Here is a 24,796-nt window from a genome sequence, read left to right as displayed (position 1 = left end):
GTGTGAATAATAAAGTGTAAGTTCTCAGTGAAGGATGAAGCCAAGCAACTTAACCTCCATTGGCTCCCTTTCTGGCAGCGAAATGTTTGGATTAAAAAGAATGGTAATTACACCCTAGGAAAAAAAAATGTTTAAAGTTTTTTGATTAAGGAACATTCAAGAGAGAAAAGAGGAAAGAAAGTGCCTCTATCCCTTTCCTGTTCTCCCTCTGTCCCCCACACCACCCCAATTCCCCAAAGAAAACTGGAGAAGCACTGTTTAAAAGATATTCCCAAGAACTGGCTCAAAACTAAAACTCACTTTTATTGTTCTTTATGAAGAATTCATCCCCTTCCTAGTTGTAGAGTCTCCCATGATGTAAATGAGATTTCTTTTAAAACAAGCATTTATTTGGTTCCCAGCTTAGAACTTAGTCAAATTATAAATTATCACATTTTGCATTCTTCTCCAAACACATCCACCTGAAAGTTAAGGCTTCATCTCTGGCTCACATTTCTCTTTCAACAGTACTGTTTGGTCTGTCAATGAAATACAATAGCTTCAAAAGAACTGATCAAGTAGGCAACCCCCAACTATATCTTGAGAGTCCAAAGATTGATATACTGAATTGGGAGTCAAGAGAACTCTGCAGCGAGGTTCATGTGTGTTCTGAAACAAGTCCCTTAGAAGTTCTGGGCTTCAGCTTTTGAAGCTGTAAAATGAAGCTTTCAAGGGAGACATCAATCTACAAGCACATATTAAACAAATGATAATGGGATACAAATCTGAAAAATGAAACAATCCCTCCTTCAAAGGATTTTTGAGATCTCTTTAATTCTTAGTTTATCTAATCTTTCTATCTCCTTCAGTATCTAGAAGAGTGTTCTGTACATGGTATACTTCTAATGAAGGCTTTCTGAATTGAGTTGCATTGAAGGCATTTATTTTCAAAAGTGAAGCAGGGCAGGAAATTCTTCTATAGTCAGTTATATCTTTCTCTTAAAGGAACAGCTATTTCCCAGGAAAGTTTTCTCTAAGAATATTCCTGCTAAATGAATTCAATTAACTTTCAGTACAAAACAGAGATGTGTTCTGCCAGAAGAAAAAAACAATACATCTTCCTGACCCCCCACCACCCCACCCAACATATACACACTAGGTAAAAATCACACTTTTAAAAATAGCCACAGGAGTAAAGTTAAGGCATCAGTCCTTAATCATGTATTTAAGATTGGTCTTATATAGTATTGTCCAAACAGCAGCTTGTTATGATGCCAGGAATATCATCATTAGAGATATATTTATTTTCTTGACTCAGTTCATTTACTATGTCAATTGTTTCAAATGTTTCTGGTTTCTCTCAAGTCAGTACCTGTATCCCTAACCCTGATTCTTTGAGGAGAAGACCTAGCTTCCTACATCATGGAAGAGATTGTAGCCATCTGATGGAAATTCTCTCAGTTTTCTCATTCTATCCTTAAAGACATCTCAATATCTTCACCCATTTTTTCCCCTTTACTTCCCTCCTGATTTAGAAGTAAAGATATTACTCCTAATCAAGACCAATCATTTGCTAAAGTTCTGGATCCCAACCCAAACTGATTAACCCAAGACCTTGCTCCAGCAATCCTCCACTGTCTCATACAACTTCAATCTCTCCCTCTCCATGTGTTCCTTCCCAACTGCCTGCAAGCATATTCACATCTTTCCATTCCTTTTTTATATTTTACCTTTTTTCAACCTATCTAGCTACCATCCCATTTCTCCCCTTTTCTTTAAGACTAGAGAGTTCTTGCAAAAGTTGTCTACAACTGGAACGTCCACCTTCTCATTACATACTTTTTCTTCAACCTCTTCCAATGCTACAGGTCTTCTGAAACTGCTTTCTGAAAGAAATTATAAACTACCTTTTTAGCAATGAATCTTGTGACTCTTTTTGGGCAACTTTCTACAGAATTTGTCATTGCTATCTACTCTCCCTTTATGTAGACTTCCTCCTTTCATAGCTTCTGAAATGCTATAATCTCCTGGTTCTCCTACCTCTGTTCTCTGTTCTCCTTCACTGAGTCCTCTTCCTTTCTCCAACACTTAATTGTTGGTGTTTCTAAAGCTTCCATCCTCTTTCTCTTTTTCTTCTCCCTAAGCAATCTCATTCATTACTGGTACTTCAATTATTTCCTCAGAGCCTCTCAAGGTTTTATACACATCTCTGACTTCTTGGGTGAAAAGAATATTAGATGAATCAGAGGACCTGAGTTTGCCAGATCCCATTTCTGTCACTCACTGGCTGTATGATGAAATCCATGTCACTAAATCACTCTGATCCTCAATTATCTCATCTCTAAAATGAATTATTTATTGTTATTGTTGTTGTTGTTGAGTCATTTTAATCATGTCTGGCTCTTCATGACCTTTTTGGGGTTTTCTTGGCAAAGATACTAGAGTGGTTTGCATTTTCCTATTCCAGATCATTTTACAGATAAGGAAAGTGAGACAATTAGGGAGAAGTGGTTTTACCAGGGTGATACTGCTAGTAAGTTTCTAAGGCCAAATTTGAACCCAGAAAGATAAATCTTCCTGACTCCATGCCTAGTAGTCTGGCAGCTGTGCCACCTAGCTGCTGAATGGCTTAAGCTAAAAGATATCTAAGGTGCTTTTGAATTCACAGATTTTGAGTCTGTAATCTCGAGTTGTGTATAGGACATCATCAGCACACTAAACTTAATATATTCAAAATTGAGCTCATTTTCTTTTCTCTGAATCTGCTAACCCTTTTATCCTAGCCATTTCTAGTATGCCACTGTTTATCTGTTAATACCAAGTTCAAAGACTGGTAGTTACCTCCAGTTCTTTCTATTCCCTCATCTCTAATGTCCAATAAATTCTCAAATCTTTTGATCCTTACCCAGACCCACAATTCAATCTGCCTGTAGCATGGCAATAGGCTTTCATTCCCTTTTCTCTCATTTCTTAAATTCATAAAGTACTAGATATGGAATCCAAAGATCTGTATCCAAGTTCCAATTCCACCACTTTATTTGCTTTGAAATCTTTTGAAATAGAGTGACTCCACTTTCTTTGAGTTTCCCCATTTGAAAAGGGGAAATAGTATTCTATGCACTAATAATACTTAACATTTATATAGTAATAAGTCTAAGTCTTTAGATCCTTAGCATTTTAGCCTTTACAAATCACTTTCTTCACAAAAACCTCATAAAAACATCATTACATTATGCCCATATGGTTGTAAAATTGTAAAATTTGGTTAACTTTTGTATTATCTAACTCTCAGGGTTAGTAGAGGAAAGTGGTTTATAAACTATAAAACTATAAACTAAATTATAAAAGGAAATGGTCTTATTCATTGACATAAGGAACTTATGTATGAGGATTCCCATGCATGGATGCCATCCTACTCCTCCCCCAGATCAGTACCATCTATACATCTTACATTTTTAGACAGTTATATGATTTCCTAGAGTCACTTAGCCAATCTTTGTAAGTTGAACCTGAATCTTCTGGCTTCAAGACTGTAGACTGGTTCTCTATCCTCTTTGCTATGGTGCCCCTCACATAAACTATGCCTTTCTACTTAAGTGTGGATTGCTATTATCATTATCTTTACTGTCATTATTATTATTATTCACAATTGGGCCGTTTTTATTCTTCATAAACAAACATTTGATCACATCCTTCCTTTGCTCAATCCCTAGTAATGACTCCTTATGGAAGCCATATAAAATTCAATGTCCTCAGCATGAGATTGAATACCTCTACAAAATGACACTACTATGCCTTTCAAGTTTTCTCTCTTGCTATTCCCTTTTTGAGTAGGAACTTAAATTGTGCATCTGTCACCTAAGAACTAACCTCACTAAGCTGACTCAACACCAGTGACTAGGCATCAAGTAGCCATAAAGAAAAATACAAAATGACATTAGTCCTAAATAGTCTTCTGCTTTCACAGAGGTGATATTGGATTGTCCAAAATATGGAAATAGGAGTTTTAAGCAAGTTCACAAAAATTTATTGATGTGTTCATACTTTCTCAGTCTTTGTCCTGTGACAAAAAAATTTAGAACCCCTTCTGAAAAAAATAAGCCATCTATACATTGATATCCTTGCTATGAATGAAACCAGAAACTTCAAAGAAGTCATTGCTAAGGAAAGCAGGATGAGGAAATCAGTTCAAGATTCTATTTGATTTTCTATTCAATAGCACTAAATTCTTCCATGTCTTTAAGAAACCTTTTGCTCCTATTTGACATCATTTCTACAGGAGCTTCAAAAGGAGCCAGCAGATTTCAACCAATGAACTATTGATAACAAAGTAAGCAGCTGCAGCCTGAGAAAGCAGATGGGAATGGTGAAGCTTAATGATTCCTAGAACTCATTGTTTTGTTTTTGTTTCAAAAAGACTTGGAGAAGATTTACATGGAGGATTGACGTTATAAGTGATTGAATGATGGATGGATGTATTTATGAACAGAACACTAGAAGATAAAGTTGGAGAGAATCAGATAACCCATCAGTAATAAATATGGTGTTTAACTGAAGGTTGTTTTGTTTTAGCTATTGTCAAAGATAAACGAGTTTTAAACTTCTATTTCTGTAACTATTCCCCTATTTCACAAAAGCCTCTTATTGACCAAATTAGGGATCAGAGAGGAGTAGGCAAGGTCCCAGGAGCTTATAGCAGCAGTCGTCCACGGCCACAGTGTCCATGAGCAGAATGTACTTGGCCTTATTGTCCAATTTGCTGACCCGCACCTTGAATGGGGGGGGGGACATCTGCCTGGGAGGGGGAAGGGGAGACACTGGAAGTGGGATTTCAGCTTGGTCTTTGGGCCAGGTCCCGGGAAAAGGGTGCTTAAGAGATAACTTCCTTAATAGTAAAACAAAACAAAGGGGCTTCCTCCTAATGCCATCTAGTACTCTCCCTTTTACTGGATTGCCTCCTTTCTCCCCTCTCTTCCTGAGTTGTCTCTACCTCTTCCACACCTTGCCCCCCTGCCCATCCTTTGTTGGGAGTTGTGCCCTTTGATTAGACAAACTAGAGGTGATACTTCAAATCATGCCTCCCAATGAACAATGATATTTAAGTCAGGGGAGATGCCCATTGTGGAGGGATCAGGTTACAAGGCTAGACGCACATTAGTGTAATTCTCATAATTCTCAACTCAGAGAAATATTAAATATGCTTGTTAATCTAATTGTGTTTTGCACTCTCTTGAGATCTTTGTCCTTGATGAAGACAAATACTGGGAAATTTAACACATATTTATTTCGAACAGGCCAAAACTCAATGAGAACCTTTCCTCATTTTGGGGAATTTCATCTTTCATGCTAAAAAAACACAACCATTTTCTGAACAAAGAGTGTATTCACTTGGAGGGGAAATGAATCAGTCTTTCTCTTGGATCTAGGAACAAAACTTATTGACTGACTTTATTGATAGACTTTTGATTCAGGGAAATTGATTTTTTTTAAATAAGTATCATTTTTCAACTTGTTGAATCACAAAACTATTCATCTCTTCATTAGATGAATATTTTAAATCTATGGTATATTCCAACAATCAACACTTACTAAGCTCTTACTATGTGCCAGGTACTACGCAATACTTAGTGCTGAGGCTTTCAAGATAAAAATGGAACAAAAATGAAACTTCACCAAGAGTTTTTCATTTTCAGAGGATCATTTGTACAAGCAAATACAAAGTATATACATTGTGTTTAATATTTATATATAGATACAAAGTATTTTATATATATATAAAATACATTATATACACACACACACAAGGTATATACAGTATGTATAATATGTACCCGCAAAAACAAAGTGTATATACAATATATACAGTGTATACATGCAAATACCAAGTAGATACAATGTATACAATGTGTACAAGCAAATTCAAAGTACATACAAAATTATTTTGAGCTCTAAGGGCTGGAAGAGATGTCAGAGGCCGATTAGTCAAACTTGAACCTGAACAAGAATCTCCTCCACACACAAGTATCCTCTCTAGTCTACAAGACCTCCAGGGAGGGCTCAGTGGAGCTGATTCCACCTTTGAATAGCTCTATTTAGGAAATTGAGGTTGGTTGCTCTTCTTTCATGTATCAACTTGAAATTTGTCTCTCTCTTCTTTCTACCCATTACTACTAGTTTGGGCCTCTGAGAATAAATAAAAGATATCAAATCCCTCCTCATATGTTCCTCTTCTCTCTATATTACTTTTCTCTCTTGCAGACAGATCCTAAATCAGTGATTCCACAATCTCCTCTATGCAGACAACTTCTAAACTTGTCCAACTATTCCCACATCTCTTCTAACTTCCAGTTGCACTTCCTCACTTTGAGATCTTTCTGATACCTCAATGTATCTAAAATTGGTTCTCATCTTCTCCACAAAATCTCCCCTTCTGGTAGTGGGAAATCTGGGACACTATTACACTGTTGGTGGAGCTGTGAACTCATCCAACCTTTCTGGAAATTTGGAACTATGCCCAAAGGGCAACAAAAAATGAGCATACCCTTTGACCCAGAAATACCACTATTGGGTCTATACTCTGAAGAGATGATGAAAAAGGGTAAAAACATAACTTGTACAAAAATATTTATAGAAGCCCTGTTTGTGATGGCAAAGAATTGGAAATCAAGTAAATGTCCTTCTATTGGGGAATGGCTTAGCAAACTGTGGTATGTGTATGTCGTGGAACACTGTTGTTCTGTTGGAGGTCAGGAGGGACAGGAATTCGGGGAAGACTGGGGGGATTTGCATGAACTGATGCTAGGTGAGATGAGCAGAACCAGAGAAACACTGTACACCCTGACAGCAACATGGGGGTGATGTTCAACCTTGAAGGACTCGTTCATTCCACCGGTGCAACAATCGGGAACAATTCTGAGCTGTCTGCAAGGGAGAGTGCCGTCTATGTCCAGATGAAGAGCTGTGGAGTTTGAGCAGAGTTCAAGGACTATTCCCTTTAATTTGGAAAAAAGAGCAGATATCTTATTGTCTGATCCTGTTACCTCTTAGGCTTCTTGTCTCTTAGGGATGTGATTTCTCTCTCATCACACTCAATTTGGATCAATGTACAACATGGAAACAGGGTAGGGACTGACAGATTGCTTTCTGTGGAGGGGGTGGGGGAGGGAAGTGGAATTGGGGGAAAAGTTGTAGAACTCAAATGATATCTTTAATAAAAAAAAAAATCTTCCCTTCTTCCAAATTTTCCTGTTTCTATTACCTACATCACCATCTTAAAACCCAGGTTCAACAATTACTCGATTGCCTTTGATTATTTTATCTCTTTCAGTTCTCACCATAAGCAGGCCTGTCAAGCCTACATCTTGAATATCTCTAAAATGAAACCTCTTTTCTTCACTCACAATGCCATCATCCTACTTCAGGCCTTCATCTACCTTCACCTATATTGTAAGAAGTACTTCATTACTTTCATTGATTCCATTTCTTTCCTCTCCAACCTATCCTTCACACAACTATGTTTTTGAAACACTGATCAGATCATGTCATATCACTCCTGCTCAAGAAATATTCAGTATTTCCCTATTGGCTATGGAATAAAATGCAAAATTCAAGGTTCTCCATACAATCTGGCTCCAACCAGATTTTCCAATCTTATTGGAATGAGTCTCTTCATAAACTCAATAGTCCAATATAGACAGAACTATTAATTGTCATTTGATCTCATCATGAATTTTCTCATCTCCATCCATTTACACAAGCCATCTTTTAAGGCCTGGAATGCATTCCCTGAATATTTCATATGTTGAAATCTTTTTCCTCACTCAAATCCCAACTCAAATATTACCTCCATTATGGAATCTTCCCTGATATCCCAGTTGAAAGTGATCTATCACTACACCCAGAGGGCAACAAAAATGTGCATACCCTTTGATCCAGCAATACCATTACTGGGTCTATACCCAGAAGAGATGATGAAAAAGAGTAAAAACATCACTTGTACAAAAATACTCATAGCAGCCCTATTTGTGGTGGCAAAGAATTGGAAATTAAGTAAACGTCCTTCAATTGGGGAATGGCTTAGCAAACTGTGGTATATGTATGTCATGGAACACTATTGTTCTATTGCAAACCAGGAGGGATGGGAATTCAGGGAAACCTGGAGGGATCTGCTGAGTGAGGGATGCTGAGTGAGATGAGCAGAACCAGAAAAACACTGTATACCCTAACAGCAACATGGGGGCGATGATCAACCTTGATGGGCTCGCTCATTCCATCAGTGCAACAATCAGGGACAATTTGGGACTCTCTGCAATGGAGAATACCATCTGTATCCAGAGAAACAACTGTGGAGTTTGAACAAAGACCAAGGACTATTACCTTTAATTTAGGAAAAAACCCTGATATCTTATTGTCTGATCTTGCTATCTCTTTTATACTTTGTTTCTTCCTTAAGGATATGATTTCTCTCTCATCACACTCAATTTGAATCAATGTACAACATGGAAACAATGTAAAGACTGACAAATTGCCTTCTGTGGGAGTGGGGGAGGGAAGTAGGATTAGGGGGAAAATTGTAAAACTCAAAATAAATAATATATATATATATATATATATATATAAATATATATATATATATATATAGAGAGAGAGAGAGAGAGAGAGAGAGAGAGAGAGAGTCTCAATTATAAAAAAAGATGATGAAAAAGGGTAAAAATATCACTTCTACAAAAATATTCATAGCAGCCCTGTTTGTGGTGGCAAAAAATTGTAAATCAAGTTAAATGTCCTTTAATTGGAGAATGGTTTAGCAAACTGTGGTATATGTATATCATGGAACATTGTTGTTCTATTAGGAACCAGGAGGGATGGGAATTCAGGGAGGCCTGAAGGGATTTCCATGAACTGATGCTGAGCAAGATGAGCAGAACCAGAAAAACACTGGACACCCTAACAACAACATGGGGGGCAATGATCAACCTTGATAGACTTGCTCATTACATCAGTGCAATAACCAGGGACAATTTGGGGCTGTCTGCAATGGAGAATACCATCTGTATCCAGAGAAAGAATTATGGAGTTTGAACAAAGACCAAGGACTATTGCCTTTAATTTAGGGGGAAAAAAATTGATTATCTTATTGTTTGATCTTTCTATCTCTTATACTTTATGTTTCTTACTTAAGGATATGATTTCTCTCTCATCACATTCAATTTGGATCAATGTACACCATGGAAACAATATAAAGACTGACAAATTGCCTTCTGTTGGAGGTGGGGAGAGGGAAGTAAGATCAGGGGAAAAATTGTAAAACTCAAAATAAAGAAAATCTTTAAAAACCTTTAAAAAAAAGTGATCTATCCTTCCTTAAATCTTCCTAAGACAATTCATTTAGATCTCTCCTTCATAAAGCAAATGTTACACATATTTTTGTTATTATTACTATTATTATTAATTTTCACACTCTATTTTATATTTATATGCCTTCATAGAACCTATTAGATCAAAAATATTCTAGAAACTCAGTGACAATGTGGAAGATAGGTAAACTGCATGACTAACAATTTCTCCCAAGGTATCTTTAAGTTCACTAGATAACATCTCCCCCCCCCACCCCCCCGCCACCTCCCAGGAAAAGAAACAGGAAAGAAGGAAAATTAGAAGGTTAAGATACTATTAGCTTTTTGATCATGAACTCCCACAAAGGAGCAAAGGACAGATGAATGGTATCATAAGCAATTGCATTGAACATTTTTAAGATCCTCACTGGTTTAGTATACAAGGGAATTTGAGCTAGAAGAAAAGGGAAGTTATGGAGACAAGATCATTATTCTTTAACCAGAAGTCCCCATTCAAGTCTTTATTATAAATGTCAGCATCAAAGTCCCATATTTCTGCTTCAGACCATCTTTTCTTTTTTTTAATATCCAAAGTTCTTGAACTTTTTTGTATCATCAAACCTTTGAGCAATCTAATGAAACTTATGAACTTATTACAGGAACAGTTGTGTGCTTTTTTTAAAAATACAAAATCAAATACATAGGATTACAAAGGAGGCCAATTTTATTGAAATTCAGTTATCAACATAGCTTAAGAACAAATTCAAGAACTCCCCTTCCCTACATTCTTTTTAAGTAACATCATTAGCTCACATGTGCTGAACTATTATGGCCATGCAGATGAATCACAGATATAGATAGTAGAGAGACAAAGAGATGGAGAGACAGAGAATGAGGTAGATTAGGTAGGTAGATAAGATAAACATACAGACAGATAGATATAACTAGTTGAGAGAGACTCATTATATCATAAAAATGATGGTTTAACCATATAATATCTGTCTTGATTTTTATTGTTACATTTATAATATATAAATAAAAGCATAGATGCATATAACAAACAGGTCTCTGACTTGAACTTTAGTACTTCATCTGTTGAACATTATAAATTAGAAGCATCCAGAGGAATTGAGATGATAGAATAGTGAGAAGTACAGGCAAATACTCACCCATAACTCTTCCACAAGAAGATAAATAATGTCTTAGACCAAGATCTGTCTGAAAAATTCAAGAACAAGTCAAAATGAGTCACTTTTCAGGCCAAGTCAGCAGAAGGAGACAGACTGAGAGGTCTATAAACTTTGCAGCTAACAGAGCATTCCAAAGCAAGAATAGATAGCTCAAAGTTGCACTCAACAACAAGAAGGGTACACAAACTCAGAGACATGATATTGTTTAGATGTAGGACTAAATACAAACTAGCAACTCCATCACTCACTACTGAATTTCAGGTTACAGATCCAGGGTGATTAAAAGGGGAGACCTATGCCTAGAATTGGCATTTCAGGGTATCCTACATATTCAAAAGCATGTAGCAGTTGTTTGATGCAGAGAAAAAAATTGAGCAAAGGTCTTAGTTCTAAATTCCAGCCCAGACTGAAAGCCTGAAGCAGAATGATCCTTGACCAAAAGGTAGTTTTGTCCAAGTCTGAATCTGTAGAACTTTCCTTCTGAATGAAAATGACCAAGTGTAGCAGCTATCTACTAGAACTCCAACCAGATGAAAAATCCATAGGCATATTGCTCAGAATCAAACCTAGGTTAGTAGCTTGTAGAACTCAGGAAAACAGAAATTAGACTTTGCACTGGATCAAATATTTCTTTGAGAAGTATAAAGAACTTGACCTTGAGCTGAAAGAATAAGCAAACAACAATCAAAGAATCCTAATATAAAAGCTGTTGTGGTAGAAGGGATGTTTAAGATACAAAACCCAGAAAATAAGAATAACTCCAAAATATAAATATATATATACACACACACGCATATAAATACATGCATAAATATATGCAAAGCCTAAAAATAATAATAATAGTTTGAATACAATAGTAGTTTGAGGATTCTTAGAGGAGATGAAGAGTCTGGGAAGAAGGGTTTAGAGTTTAAAATGAATTTACAACTGAAACAAGAATATTAGAGCAAAATTGGAAAAGAAATGAGTTAAGGAAAAAAAGAACTTGAAAGGGAATTAATAGGAGATTAAGAGATACATATATGTATCTTTTAAGAGATGCAAAATTTTATCTAAGCAAGTAACTCCCTGAAAATTAAGGTAGACCAAATAGAAATCAAGGACTCCACAAAGGTATATGAAACCTCACTAAAGAAAACAATTCCTTAATATATAAAATTGATTAAGTGGAAGTTAATGATTCTGTGAGACAGCAACAAACAATAAAATTAAGTCAAAATTATTAAAATTTACAATTGTATGTTAGAAATATAAATATTTAAAAAATTTCAAGTCAAAAAACATGAAAATTTGAAGAAAATGTGAGGTATCAGATGTTTATATGGCAGAATAAGAGGTAACTTAGCCTTGGCTCCCCCAGACAAAGAGAGAGTCAATTCAGTCCTTCTGAAACTGCAGAACCACTAAGTAGGCTAACTGTGATCAAATTCAGCACCAGTCTATGGAAGGTCAACTACATAAAAGACAAGAGACCCAAATCAGGTCAGGAACTTGTAGTGCATAGACAAGGAGGACAGTAATGAGATATCTTCCCAGTTCATACTATTTTGGAAGCACTGAAAACTTACAGTCCCCCAGAGTGAGTTGTAAAAGCAATAGAAGGACATAAAAGATAGACAGTCAGACAGATAAACCCTCCATCCACATAGATCCTAATAGTAATATCAAGTCTAAAATTTAAAAAAGGCCAGAAAAATTGAAATGAAAGAAGAGAAGGAAGAGAATGAAGTGAGGGAGGGATGGAGGGATGGAAGGAGGGAAGGAGGAAAGAAGGGGGGAGAGAGGGAAGACAGAAGGGAGGAAAGAAGAAAGGGAGAGAGGGAAGGAGAAAGGAAGGCAGGAAGAGAGTCAGGGAGCAAGTTAGGAAGGAAAGATGGAAAAAGAATCTGAATGTAAAAAGCTTGGTGATAGGGAAACTCAAGACACAAACAGAGAAGAAGAGAATGACTTGAAAACATCTACAAGCAAAACCTCAAAGAACAATGATTGGACACAGGACTAATAAGAATTCCCAGAACAGCTAAAGAGAATTTTTTTAGAAGAACAAAAATGATTTTAAAAATTAAACTGGAGTGGTTAAGGAAAAGAAGTAAAATAAATGAATTAAAGAAAAGTATGAAGATAATTCACAGCTTAGTAAAAGAGGTATAAAAATACCTTGGAAAATAATTACTTAAAAATTAGAATTAGTCAAAAGGTAAAAGAAGTATACAAAACCTCATTAAAGAAAACAATTCCTTAATATATAGAATTGATTTAGTGCAAGTTAATGATTCTGTGAAACATCAAGAAACAATAAAACTAAGTCAAAAACTGGGAAAAATAGAAGAAAATCTAAAATATCTCATAGAAAAAAATAAAATAGATCTGAAAAATAGATCAAAGAGAAATAATTTAAGAAAAACTGAACTAAAAGCCATGAACAAATAAGAGAATCTATAAAAATATTTCAAGAAATTATAAAGGAAATCTTGCCAGATACCTTAAAACCAGGGATGGAAATAAAAATTAAAAGAATTAATCAGTCCCCTAGCAAAGGAATTCTCTTAAGAAATTCCAAGGAAATAAATAGAACCAAAACCCTGAAATCTTAAGTCTTTCTTCTACCTTCCCCTTGCCATAAAAAAAAGAAAATGAAACAAACCTAGTCTACTCTCCTTTTTATTGTTTATTTTATGAGTGCATCTATCCCGTTCTCATTTACAGTTATTGTCTGTACTATCTACTTTTTTGATTATCTATTTTTCATCCTATTTTCTTAAACCTTTCCTTATTTTTTTTATAACAAGAGGCAGGTCATAGAAAAATTAATGCTTATCAATTAGCAAAAAAGGAAAATAAGATAAAATTAAGAGTTAACAAAATATATCTGGGAGATTTTCAAACTCAACATATCTAAGCTGAAATCATTATCTCCCCCACCCTATACCCTCTTCTTTTCTAAACTTCCCTATTTCTGCCAAAGGCACCATTATATATTCCTTCTCTTAGTTTCATAGACTCATTATTATCCTGGACTTCTTACTCTTTCTCATCTCACAATATTCAATCACTGGTTACTATATGATCCCTTCTCTCTACTCACACAGCTACCGCCTTAGTTAAGGCTCTCATCCCCCTTTATCCAGATTGCACTAGCCTCCCAAATGATTTCCTTCTCTCAAGTCTCTCCCTACTCTAGTCTATTCTACATTTTGCTTCCAAAGGAATTTCCCTTACCCATGAAAATGACCATGTAGCTCCCCTATCAAACAATTACAGAGGCTCTCTATTGTCCCAAGATAAAATAGAAATGACTCTGCTTAGCTATTAAATACTTTAACAACCGGTTCCAGTCTCTTTCACATCAAATTACAATCGTTTTATATCTTACCCCCTTTACAAGTAAACTCTCAGGATACACAATCCTCATGAGCCAAAGCATCATGTGAAGCCAAATCATTTCATTAACCATTTAGTAACCCCCCCATTACTCTCTCTCACCCTACCCCCCCTTTAGCTGCTCAATCATGAAACTTCCTGTATGTATTTCCCCATTGTATAAAACATGCCTTAATTTGGGGGCCCAAAATTTGAAAAAACATATTACTTAAAGTTAATGAATTCAAGTTTTATTCATCATGAAATTCAAGGACCTCCTGCTCATAGCCTTCTGCCATGTTTTGGAAAAATCTGTTACATGTATACATGCTGAGTCCATTCATTTCATGAACCTGAAGCACCAGTCATGTCCTCTTTCAAAATCAGTCACTTCTTTTTCATCAACAATTCTTCTTGTGTCATGCTGAACCATCTTTATGGACATAGGAATTCCAATTACCTTTGCTCTTCAATCCATCTATTCACTTCCCTCTCTACATCAGGTCATTTGGCTGACTGGCCTCTCATGGCCTTCTTCCATCAAGGAGTTTTCTGAAAGGTTTCTTTTTCCCATAGCCAGTCTCGGATTGTTTTCTCAACCGAAGAAGGGCTAAGTGATATTTAGCAGCACAATTTCCATTTGCTTTTTAAAAAAATTTTCTTTATTTAAGGCAATGGGGTTAAGTGACTTGTCCAAGGTCACATAGCTAGGAAATTATTAAGTATCTGAGGCTGAATTTGAACTCAGGTCTTCCTGACACAAGGGCCGGTACTCTATCTACTTCACCACCTTAGCTGCCCCTCCATTCACTTTTGCAAATTGGATCACTTTGAACTTGAATTCAGCACTGTATGAAAATCTTTTCTGAGCCATTTCTGGGCAGAACATGGTAAAATATAACCTAATATACCAGTACAAATGTGAAACAATGAGTGCAAGGCAATAAGCATGAAAAAGTAGGAAATGCAAGTAAAAAAATCTACAACCATTGTATAAGAGGCTCCCAGATTTTAGATGCCAAATTTTTTGAAAAGGGAGAAATATAGTAAACTCTTGTTAACTGAAGTATGGATTAAGTCCAACTCTTCTAAGTAGGTTCACACCCTCTGTCCCTAAAGTCACTTCTGATTTAATTAACTACAGAACCTCTAAGTACTGGGACATTCTAAAGGTCTGTCTCTGTTACAAAGAACTTTACAGTTGACTATAAGGTACGGGAGGCACTGGCTCCTGACTGTCCAACATAGGATGCCCTCATCAGAGAAAGTGCTAAGCTTTATGAGCAAAGCAGAATTAAAGTAAGTCAAAGGGAACTGCAACTCATAAATTTAGAGTAAACTTGGCAGCTTTTCATCTGGGCTTTTTGTCTCATAGTGATGTCATCTTGGTACTCTTCCATGGAAAGACAAGAACCAAACATACCCATATCCTCTAAATCCAATCTTTTCAATTATATTCAACTCTTTAAACATCCTAAGAGAATTCTTAAGACTTACAAGTGATATATTTTTCCTTATAGAGTTGTATACAATTTGATGTTCTTGACCAACATTTGTTTTTTTTTCCCCCTTTTCGTTTATTTTTTTCTGTATCTCTTGTATCTTGTATTTGGAGATTGAATTCTCTGTTCAGTTCTGGTCCTTTAATCAGGAAATTTTGGTAGTCCTCTATTTTGTTGAACATTCATCTTTTCCCCTGACAAAATATGTTATATTTTGTAAGGCAGTAAATTCTTGGTTGTAATCCAAGGTCCTTTACCCTCCAATGTATAGTATTCCAGGTCCTCTGGTCCTTCAGTGTTGAAGCTGATAAGTCCTGTGATTTTGTATGATTGTGCTTCCTTTACATTTAAATTGGTTCTTTTTTTGTTGATTACAGTATTTCCTTCTTTATTTAAGAATTCTGGAATTTGGCTGTGATGACCCTTGGAGATTTTCTGGAATATTCTTTGTATTCTTTATATTCTTTCAATGGCTAGTCTTCTTGTTCTAGCAGATATGGACAATTTTCCCTGATATTTTCCTGAAAGTTGTTTTCCAGGTTCCTTTTTTGATCTAGTCTTTCTAGTAATCCAATAATTCATAAATTATCTCTCCTGGATCTACTTTCTAAGTCACTTGTTTTTCTTAAAAAGTACTTTATATTTTCTTCAATTTTTTTCAGCCTTTTTACTTTGCTTGATGTAATCTTGTAGTCTTATAGATTCATTGGTTTCTATTTGTCCAATTCTAGTTTTTAGGGATTTATTTTTTTCAGCTAGCTTTTGTGTTTCCTTTTCCAGTTGGTTGATTTTATTTTTGAGGGATTACATTCTTTTTCTAGTTGGTTATTTTTACTTTTAAAGAAGTTGATTTCTTTTTATCAATTTTTCATCATTTTCCTGCATGACTCATTTTTTTTTCCATTTTTCTTCTTCCTCTCTGCCTTGATTTTTAAATTCTTTTTTAAGCTCTTCTATGAGCTTTTGGATTTGGGTCCAATTCACAGACCCTTTAAAGATTTCCTCTGTAGGTAATTTTTCACTCTTTTCTTCTTCTGAGGTGGCATTGTTATCTCTTTTATCTTCATAGCAGCTTTCTATAGTGAGCATCCTTTTAGCTTTTTTTGTTCATCTTGATTGTCTGAACTCTAATCCTGAGGTATAGAGTAGTATAGACTCAAGATTTTATGCTGGGGCTGGGGTCTGATACCTGGTTTGTCAAAGTCTATGCAATCAAGGCTTTGCCTTTACAGAGATTTCTTTCCTTCTTTATATCCAAGTTCTGCCTATGCAGTGATTTGTTACCAACCCAGGCCTGTCTTTTGCCCCAGTGCTCCCAGGGTTCAGACTTTGGGTTTGGGACACTCTCTGTTGGCTTACAATATAGCTGCATGGACTTATGCTGTTGTCAGGCTGTTAGGACCTGGATTGCACTTTTAGTTTCTGGCTGGCTTTCCTACTCATCCACTTAACTGGATTTTACTTCCCCTTTCCCCCAAAGAGACAGACCTTCACTGAAGATTCTCTACAATGTCTACCATAGAAAAATTCTTTGGATCTTGTCGTTTTTTGGTGGGATCTGTAGTTTTAATGTCATCTTTATCTGATCTAACTTCATTGAACATTTCTCTCCCTCCACTATTTTGCAGTTCAGTAAAATGGACCTTCAACCTATTCTTCACATGTGATATTTGGCCTCTTCATTCTGTTCCTCATGCCTGGGAATTATGTTTTCTCTTTACTTTTAGTTTCTGGAATTTTTTTTTTCTCTGAATTCTATTTTTTATTTGCAGCCATTTGATCATGCATATTTCCAAATTAGAAAAAATTTTGTAAGAGACTCCATCTATTCCTTTAAGATGTAGTTCAGTTACAGTCTTTGGCATGAATCCTTTCTTGATCCATCTGCCCTCCACTCCAAATCTTTGATATCCCCAATGCTTAGAACAGTTCTTGGCACGTAAGTAAGTACTTAGTAAATTATTATTGTCTTTACCTGATTGACTAGTAGGCTCTGCTCAAACTAACTGGTATGCAATTATTTTATATTATGTTTGTATTTGTTTTCTTTATCTTATTCTAGACTTACTTGTATATGTACATGCTGTCTTCCCCAGTAGAATGTAGGCTCCTTGTGAGCATGGATCATTCTTTAGATTTGTATCCCCAGAGACTGGTACAGTGCCTAAAACATAATAGATGCTTGACAAATTCTATTTTTTTTTCAATTTTACATGCACAATCTTTTAAAACTATTTCCATGTTAGTCATGCCATGAAAGAAGCATCAGAACAAAATGGAAAAACCATGAGAAACAAAAAAACAGTAGTATGCTTTGGTCTGCCTTCAGAATCTAGAGTTCTTTCTCAGGGTGTGGATGGCATCCTTATTCACAAGACTTTATCTTTGATCACTGAACTGAGAGAAACTATATCTCTCATAGTTGATCATCACACAATATTAGTGTGTACAATGCTCTCCAAGTCCTGCTCTCTTCACTCAGCATCAGTTCAGGTAAGTCTCTTCAGGCTTTTCTGAAACCTGCCCACTCATCACTTCTACAGAGCAAAAGTATTCCATCCCATTCACATACCATCACCTGTTTAGCCATTTCTCAATTGATGGGCATCCCCTCAATTTCCAATTCTTTGCTACTACAAAAAGAGCTGCTATAAATATTTTTGTACATGTGGATCTTTTCCCCTTTTTTATGATCTTTTTGGAATATAGACCTATTAGAGGTATTGCTGGATCAAAGTTTTATTGCCCTTTGGGTATAGTTCCAAATTATTCTCCAGAATGATTGGATCAGTTCACAACTCCATCAAAATGCATTAGTGTCCCAGTTTTCCCATATCCTCCCCAATATTTATCATTTCCCTTTTCTGTCATCTTAGCCAATCTGATAGGTGTGAGTTGGTAGCTCAGAGCTGTTTCCATCTGCATTTATCTATCTAAATCAATAATGATTTAAAGCATTTTCATATGAATTTAATTTCATATGGGCTTTAATTTCTTCACCTGAAAACTGTTCATATCCTTTTACCATTTATCAATTGGGGAATGACTTGTATTCTTATAAATCTGATACAGTTCCTTACATTTTTTTTAAAAAGTATAGCTTTATCAGAAACACTGCCTACAAAAATTGTTTCCCAGATTTTTGATTTCATTTTAATCTTTTTTTTATTTTTTTATTTTTTTAGGTTTTTGTAAGGCAAATGGGGTTAAGTGGCTTGCCCAAAGCCACACACAGCTAGGTAATTATTAAGTGTTTGAAGCCAGATTTGGTGCTCTATCCACTGAACCACCTAGCCACCCCTCCATCTAATCTTATTTGCATTGGTTTTCTTTGTGCAAAAACTTTTAAATTTAATTTACTTAATTTTAATTTTAAAATTATCCATTTGGGGGCAGCTAGGTGGCACAGTAGATAGAGCACTGGCCCTGGAGTCAGGAGTACCCGAGTTCAAATCCAGCCTCAGATACTTAATAATTACCTAGCTGTGTGGCCTTGGGCCAGCCACTTAACCCTACTGCCTTGCAAAATTAAAAAAAATATATATCCATTTTTAACAAATGTTTATTGATTGATCTGGGCTGCTATTTTGACCAAAAAAAAAAAAAAAAACAAAGCCCTACCCTATCTCGCTATATAGCAGTTTCTGTGACAGCAAATAACTGGAAAGAAAGTGTATCATCAATTGAAGAAATGTGGTAGAAATTATAGTATATTAATATAATGGAATACTATTGCTCTGCAGGAAATTATGACTATGAAGAATTCAGAGACACTGAAGAAAACCGAAATGAATTATTGCTGAGTGAAGTAAATGGAACCAGAACATACAGTTATCAAAATAACATAAAAGAAAAATAATATTGAAAGACATAAGAATTTTGGTCAATGCAGGCATCAATCTCGACTTCAGAGGACTGTGTTCAAAGCATGATTCTCTTCTCTTGGCAGAGAAGCTGTAGGTGCAAAATAATAGATACCTTGTCAGACTTAGTCAATATCTTGGCTTATTTTGCTTAATTATACTTCTTTCTTACAAAGAAGAGTTCTATAAGGGTGGAAAGACCCATGGTGAAACTAACATTTCCCAAAAATACCCATAAAACATTTATTTAAGATAATACTCAAAATCTGTTCTACAATTTTGCAGAAATAATGACAATTTCATCCATCTTTATTTTTCCAGAATCTGTCCTACACTTCAAAAAAAAGTTAACTGCCTTTTAGACTTCTGACTCCTTCTCTAACCTTAATTATTTCTGATTAACAGTGGTTCCATTATAATTATTTCCATTTTTCCATCAGAACTTGGAATATCATTTTTTAAGCTAAAAACTGAACTCAATTGAAGCAGTTTATTGTTTTATCCTCATCTAGAGCAAAAGCCTATTTTTTATAGTCTTTCTGAACAGAAAATATTTTTGCTAATAAAGAAATGGATCCAAAGCAAGTTAAGTAGTGCTGCCCTTTCTGCTATCAGTTAACACTGTAGCTTCTTCCTTCCTCCCAAACCATGGAGCTGTCTAAATTCTTTTTGCTCCAAACATTAATTTTAAAGTTCGTTATTATCCTTAACACTTTAGTCAAGGTTCAACTCACTTTAGCATCCCTGAGGTTATTATAATTGTTCCAAGTTTACATCATTCTTTTGTGTTCGATTTTATCAAGAATTTTTAAATCTGAGATCACAAAGAGCTCTCTATATAATCACATCATTTTTCTATACTTCCAACTCTTTCTTCTTCCACTGGTATTATTTTCTTTCTTTATCCATTTTTATTATAAACTAAATCTCAACAAAACAAACAAAATCAAAAAATAAAAAACTTACTATACCAATATAATCAAAACTATTTACAAATAAAATATATTCAACAAGCCTTTACTAAGCACCAAATATGTCCCAACAATGCACTAAGCTTTAGGAGCATAAATAATTCCCTAAAAACTTAAAATTATTTTCAAACTAATAACATCAATTTATCCTCTTTCTATTTCCTTTTAATTTCTGTGTCCTTCTATAACTTTATATATATATATATATATATATATTCAAATTCACACATATATATATATGCACACATATATGTATACACATACACACACACACACACATATATATATATATATATATATATATACATATATATATATATATATATATATATACACAATGCTGTTTTCCCCTATGTGTATTCCCACTGCATGCTGTTCTGGTTTTTCTTTCCTTGCCTAATTTCTTGAAACTCAATCTATTTTTCAATTCACTTTCCTCGATTTGTCATTTTTAATAGTTCAAAAGTATTAATGACTGTGCTTTTAGCTTATATATACTGACTTACGTAATTTCTGTCTTCCTTATTGGAACATAAATCCCTTGAGGACAGGAGCTGTTTTTTGGGGGGGTTTTTTGGTATGCCCAATATTTACTTTAATACCTGGCTCCTAGCAAATATATAAGAACTTGTTGATTGGTGGCTAAATTGATATACCACAATTTGTTTAGCCATCACCCAATGATTAGAAATATAGGCTATTGACAAATGTTTCACTATGACAAAAATAGCATGAAAATTTTTGGACATATGTCTATCTTTTTAAAACATATTTTTGGAGTATATTACTAAAATTATAATAACTTCACTGAGATAATACGATATGAACAGTACAATTCTCACCATGAGCTGCCAATTTACTCTGCAAATGGATTGCATACATTACAATTGCATTAGCAATGTGATAGTGTATCCATTTCCTTCTAGTCTTATTATTAGAGGCTAAAAGTTTATCAGGAGCTCCTTCTTCACTCACACTCCTTAATTCTCTTCATTACTCTCCCTTTCTTTTCTTCTTTACTTTTCCTTGCCAAGGCTAAACTGCTATGACCTATGCTTTTAAGCCCATTTTTTTTGGGAGCCTGTTCCCAAAATTTGATTATTTCCTTATTTAAGGTCATCTTAAGTTTCTCTTTGTTCACTGTTCTCTTCTCCAATGACAACTGTTTTTCAGGTCTCTCCCATCTTAAATAAACAATTAAATGAAGGAATGAACAAATAAAGAGCTTCATTTATTCCTTTTATTTCCTCCAGGTACCATCTAATGGTAGCCAAATATCATACTGCTTGGGCTGATGTTTCTGTTAATTTTCTGGATCACATTTTTGACTTTCAAAGACTGGACAGGAAGTCAGGAAGACCGCATTCAAATCCAGCCTGATATCATTTCACTATGTGATCTTGGACAAGTCACTTAACTTAGAGATGTCTGAAGTTTCCTCAATTATAAAATGGAAATAATAATAGTACCTTCAAGTTATTGTCATGTAGATAAAATGAAATAACATTTATAAAACGCTTTGCAAATCTTAAACTATAAAAATGCTAGTTGCTGTTTTTATCTTTTCCCTCTTAAAGCTAAACTCTTAGAAAGGATTCTCTACAATTATTGTTTCTATTTCTTCACTTCTCAGTCTTGCAGTCTGGTTTCCAACCACATACTTGATCAAATCTCTATTCAAAATTACCAACAATCTCTTAATTACTAAATCCAAGGGCCTTTTTTTTCAGTCTTCATTCTACTTGGCCTCTCTGCAACTTTTGACATGTTGAACCTACTCTCCATTAGCTTTGGTGACACTTCTCTCTCAGTTCCCCTTTCACCCATTTAATCACTCCTTCTCATTGTCCACCACCCACTGATTTCAAGATTCAATCCAAGACCCTTTTCTTTACATTTTCTCCCTTATTTATCAGCATCCATAAAGCTCAACAATCATTTCCATTTTTCTGTGTCTCATCTGTTACCCTCCCTCTATAGGATACAGTTTTACCTGAACAATCTTCTCTTCACATAGGATTCAGTTAAAAAGCCTCTTCTTCCAATCAGTAGCTCTTTTACCAAACCCTTAGCCCCCATTTTCATGAGATTAATTCTGTTTCTTGTCAGAAAAATCCCCATTCTTCTTTTCTAAAGAAACAGTACACAAAACTAAACCCTTTTTATCAACATCTTCAACAAGGCAACTATTTTATTCCTATATCCTCCCTTATCTTCCAAAGACAGTTCTCTAGATATCAAGCTGCACACAATGGCACCGTGCATGTCTACTCAGTTAGTCGTGACTTTCCTAAGACACACTATCTTGTCACGCTATTATGCACATCATGTCCTATCAGCTATTTATACAAAATGATCTCTTTTAGCAACAGCCCTTTTACAATGCTTAGTTTCTGCCCCAGCCAGCTAAGTAAACTGTCAGAATAAGTATTTATCATTCTTACCCAAATCTTCCTCCATCCTCTAAACTATATATGATGTTGCAATCAGCATTGACTAACTAAGTTACTTAGTTCCCATATGAGAGGTACAAGGATTCTATATGGCTGCAAAAGTATAATTTATTTATTCCCCTAATTTTTTGCTTCTTAGAAACTAATTTAGGATATAAAGAACCTTTGAGATTATTTTAGATTCTTCTATAATTAGTCTGAGTATATTTCTTATAAGTCTTTCCACAGTCACTTGGGCTCCTAAGATCTCATCTCAGTTTCAAGTTGCTGCTGCTATTGTTGTTATTGTTGCTGACTAGTTTCAGTCATATCTGACTTTTCATGACTCCATTTGGGGTCATCTTGGCAAAGATACTACAGTAGTTTGCCATTTCCTTCACCAGTTCATTTTTTTAATGAGGAAACTGAGGCAAATGGGGTTAAATGCTTTGTCTAGGATCACACAGTAAGAGTCTAAGGCTGGTTTTGAATTCAAGAAAATGGATCTTCCTGATTCCAGGACCAACATTCTATCTACTGTGCCACCTACTTTCCCCTGACTTCTAAGCTATAGGGAGAATTCATTCATTCAAAAAATACATAACTCCTACTTTGTAAAAAGCTCTATAATATGCAATGCTATGCAAACTATATGGTCCATGCCCTCAAAAAACCTACAATCTAGCTGGAGAGACAAGATGAGGAATTAAGAGTATTAACCCACTCTAGCAAAAAGGCAGAGTAGTATATCAGGACCCAGAGATGAATAGAAAAGACAGTATTTACTTTGGGGAGTGACACACACACACACACACACACACACACACACACACACCCCTTGATCTCATTTAATTGTTTCCCAAAAAGTGACTAATTGGAACTTACCTGCTGAAATTTATGTCACTTACTTTTGTCTGTCTTGCAATATATAGGTAAAGATCTATTCAATTCAATTAAAAAAAATATTGTCAAGCACTATAATGGATCCAGGGAATGTTGACAAAAATGAAACAGCCCGTGCTCTCAAGGAACTCACATTCTATCAGTTATGATTTAAAAATACTGGAAGTGAAAATAATTCCTACCTTTGTGAAGTCTTTGAAAGTCAAAAACATGATCCAGAAAATTAACAGAAACATCAGCCCAAGCAGTGTTACGAGCTGTCACAATAGAAGACAAAGACAAATCCTACAAGAGAGAAACATGAAAGACAGACAAACAGTATAATTGGGGGGAACCCCCAGCATCCATTGATAGGATTCTTCTTACCTACTATTTCTGTGATCCTTCTAATATATTATTAACACATTCCACTAAAGAGGGAAATGAGTCTCAAGGAAGCCTCTGGGAACCACTGTGGTTTAACTATTTGGAAGGCTTAGAATTCCTGACTCTCAATTGAATTCATCAAAGAGAAGAGAGATTGGTCCATTTCCATCCTTTCCCAACTAAAAAATGAGAGAAGTCCAGACAAAACTCACAATAAGATTGTCATTGTTGGTACCCTGTGAGGAATTTCTCTCTGCCAATGTTCTAAAGGACTACCTTCTTTTCTCTCTCTTGCCCAAGGCCACAGAACTAATGGAATGCCTTACAGAGTAGGAGCTCAATAAATCTTAGTGGAATATAACTATTTCTTCTTCCTCCCAACTCAGTATATTTTAACTGGCTGTCCCTCATACCTGTAATGGTCTCCCTCCTTGACTTTATTTCCTGACTTCCTTAGCTTCTTTCATGTCCCAATTAAAATACTATGTTCTATAGAAAACCCTTCCTGATTCTGCTTAGCTCAGATTAACCTGTATGTATGTATATATTTTTCTTATTATATATTTATAATATTATTTATATTTATATATATATATATTTCCTAGTTATTTGCATATCGTCTCCCTCATTAGACTGTGAGCTTCTTTTGATCAAGGATTACTGGGTAGGGTTTGTCTTTGATATAAGTGTTATGCTGTCTGTTCAATCCTGGTGAGGATTGAACCCCAAACTCTGACTTCATCTCTTGTTACCAACTACCTAGTCACCACCTAGACCAAAGTTAAATGTGAAAAGCCATAGCACCTGGGGAGAAACATTTTTCCTTCCATTTCTTGATCACAGCTTCTGCAGTTTCTGACCATTCATCACTATAGGTGATTGTGGACTTCTGGGT

At 35.3% G+C, this 24,796-nt stretch overlaps 1 long non-coding RNA gene across 1 annotated transcript; it reads right to left on the bottom strand.

Moving 5' to 3' along the window:
• Positions 1-1,170: 1,170 nt before the first annotated feature.
• On the bottom strand, positions 1,171-20,468 carry LOC141508277 (uncharacterized). Its single transcript, XR_012474381.1, has 3 exons — positions 17,435-20,468; positions 10,484-10,532; positions 1,171-6,971 (listed from the first exon to the last, which is right to left on the bottom strand). It is a non-coding gene; the product is annotated as an uncharacterized LOC141508277 (long non-coding RNA).
• Positions 20,469-24,796: the final 4,328 nt, after the last annotated feature.

Source organism: Macrotis lagotis, chromosome 1 (genome assembly GCF_037893015.1).
Source record: "Macrotis lagotis isolate mMagLag1 chromosome 1, bilby.v1.9.chrom.fasta, whole genome shotgun sequence".
NCBI lineage: Eukaryota > Metazoa > Chordata > Mammalia > Peramelemorphia > Peramelidae > Macrotis > Macrotis lagotis.
The sequence above is the reverse complement of the archived record's forward strand: the minus strand, read 5'-3'. Positions and strand labels throughout refer to the sequence as shown.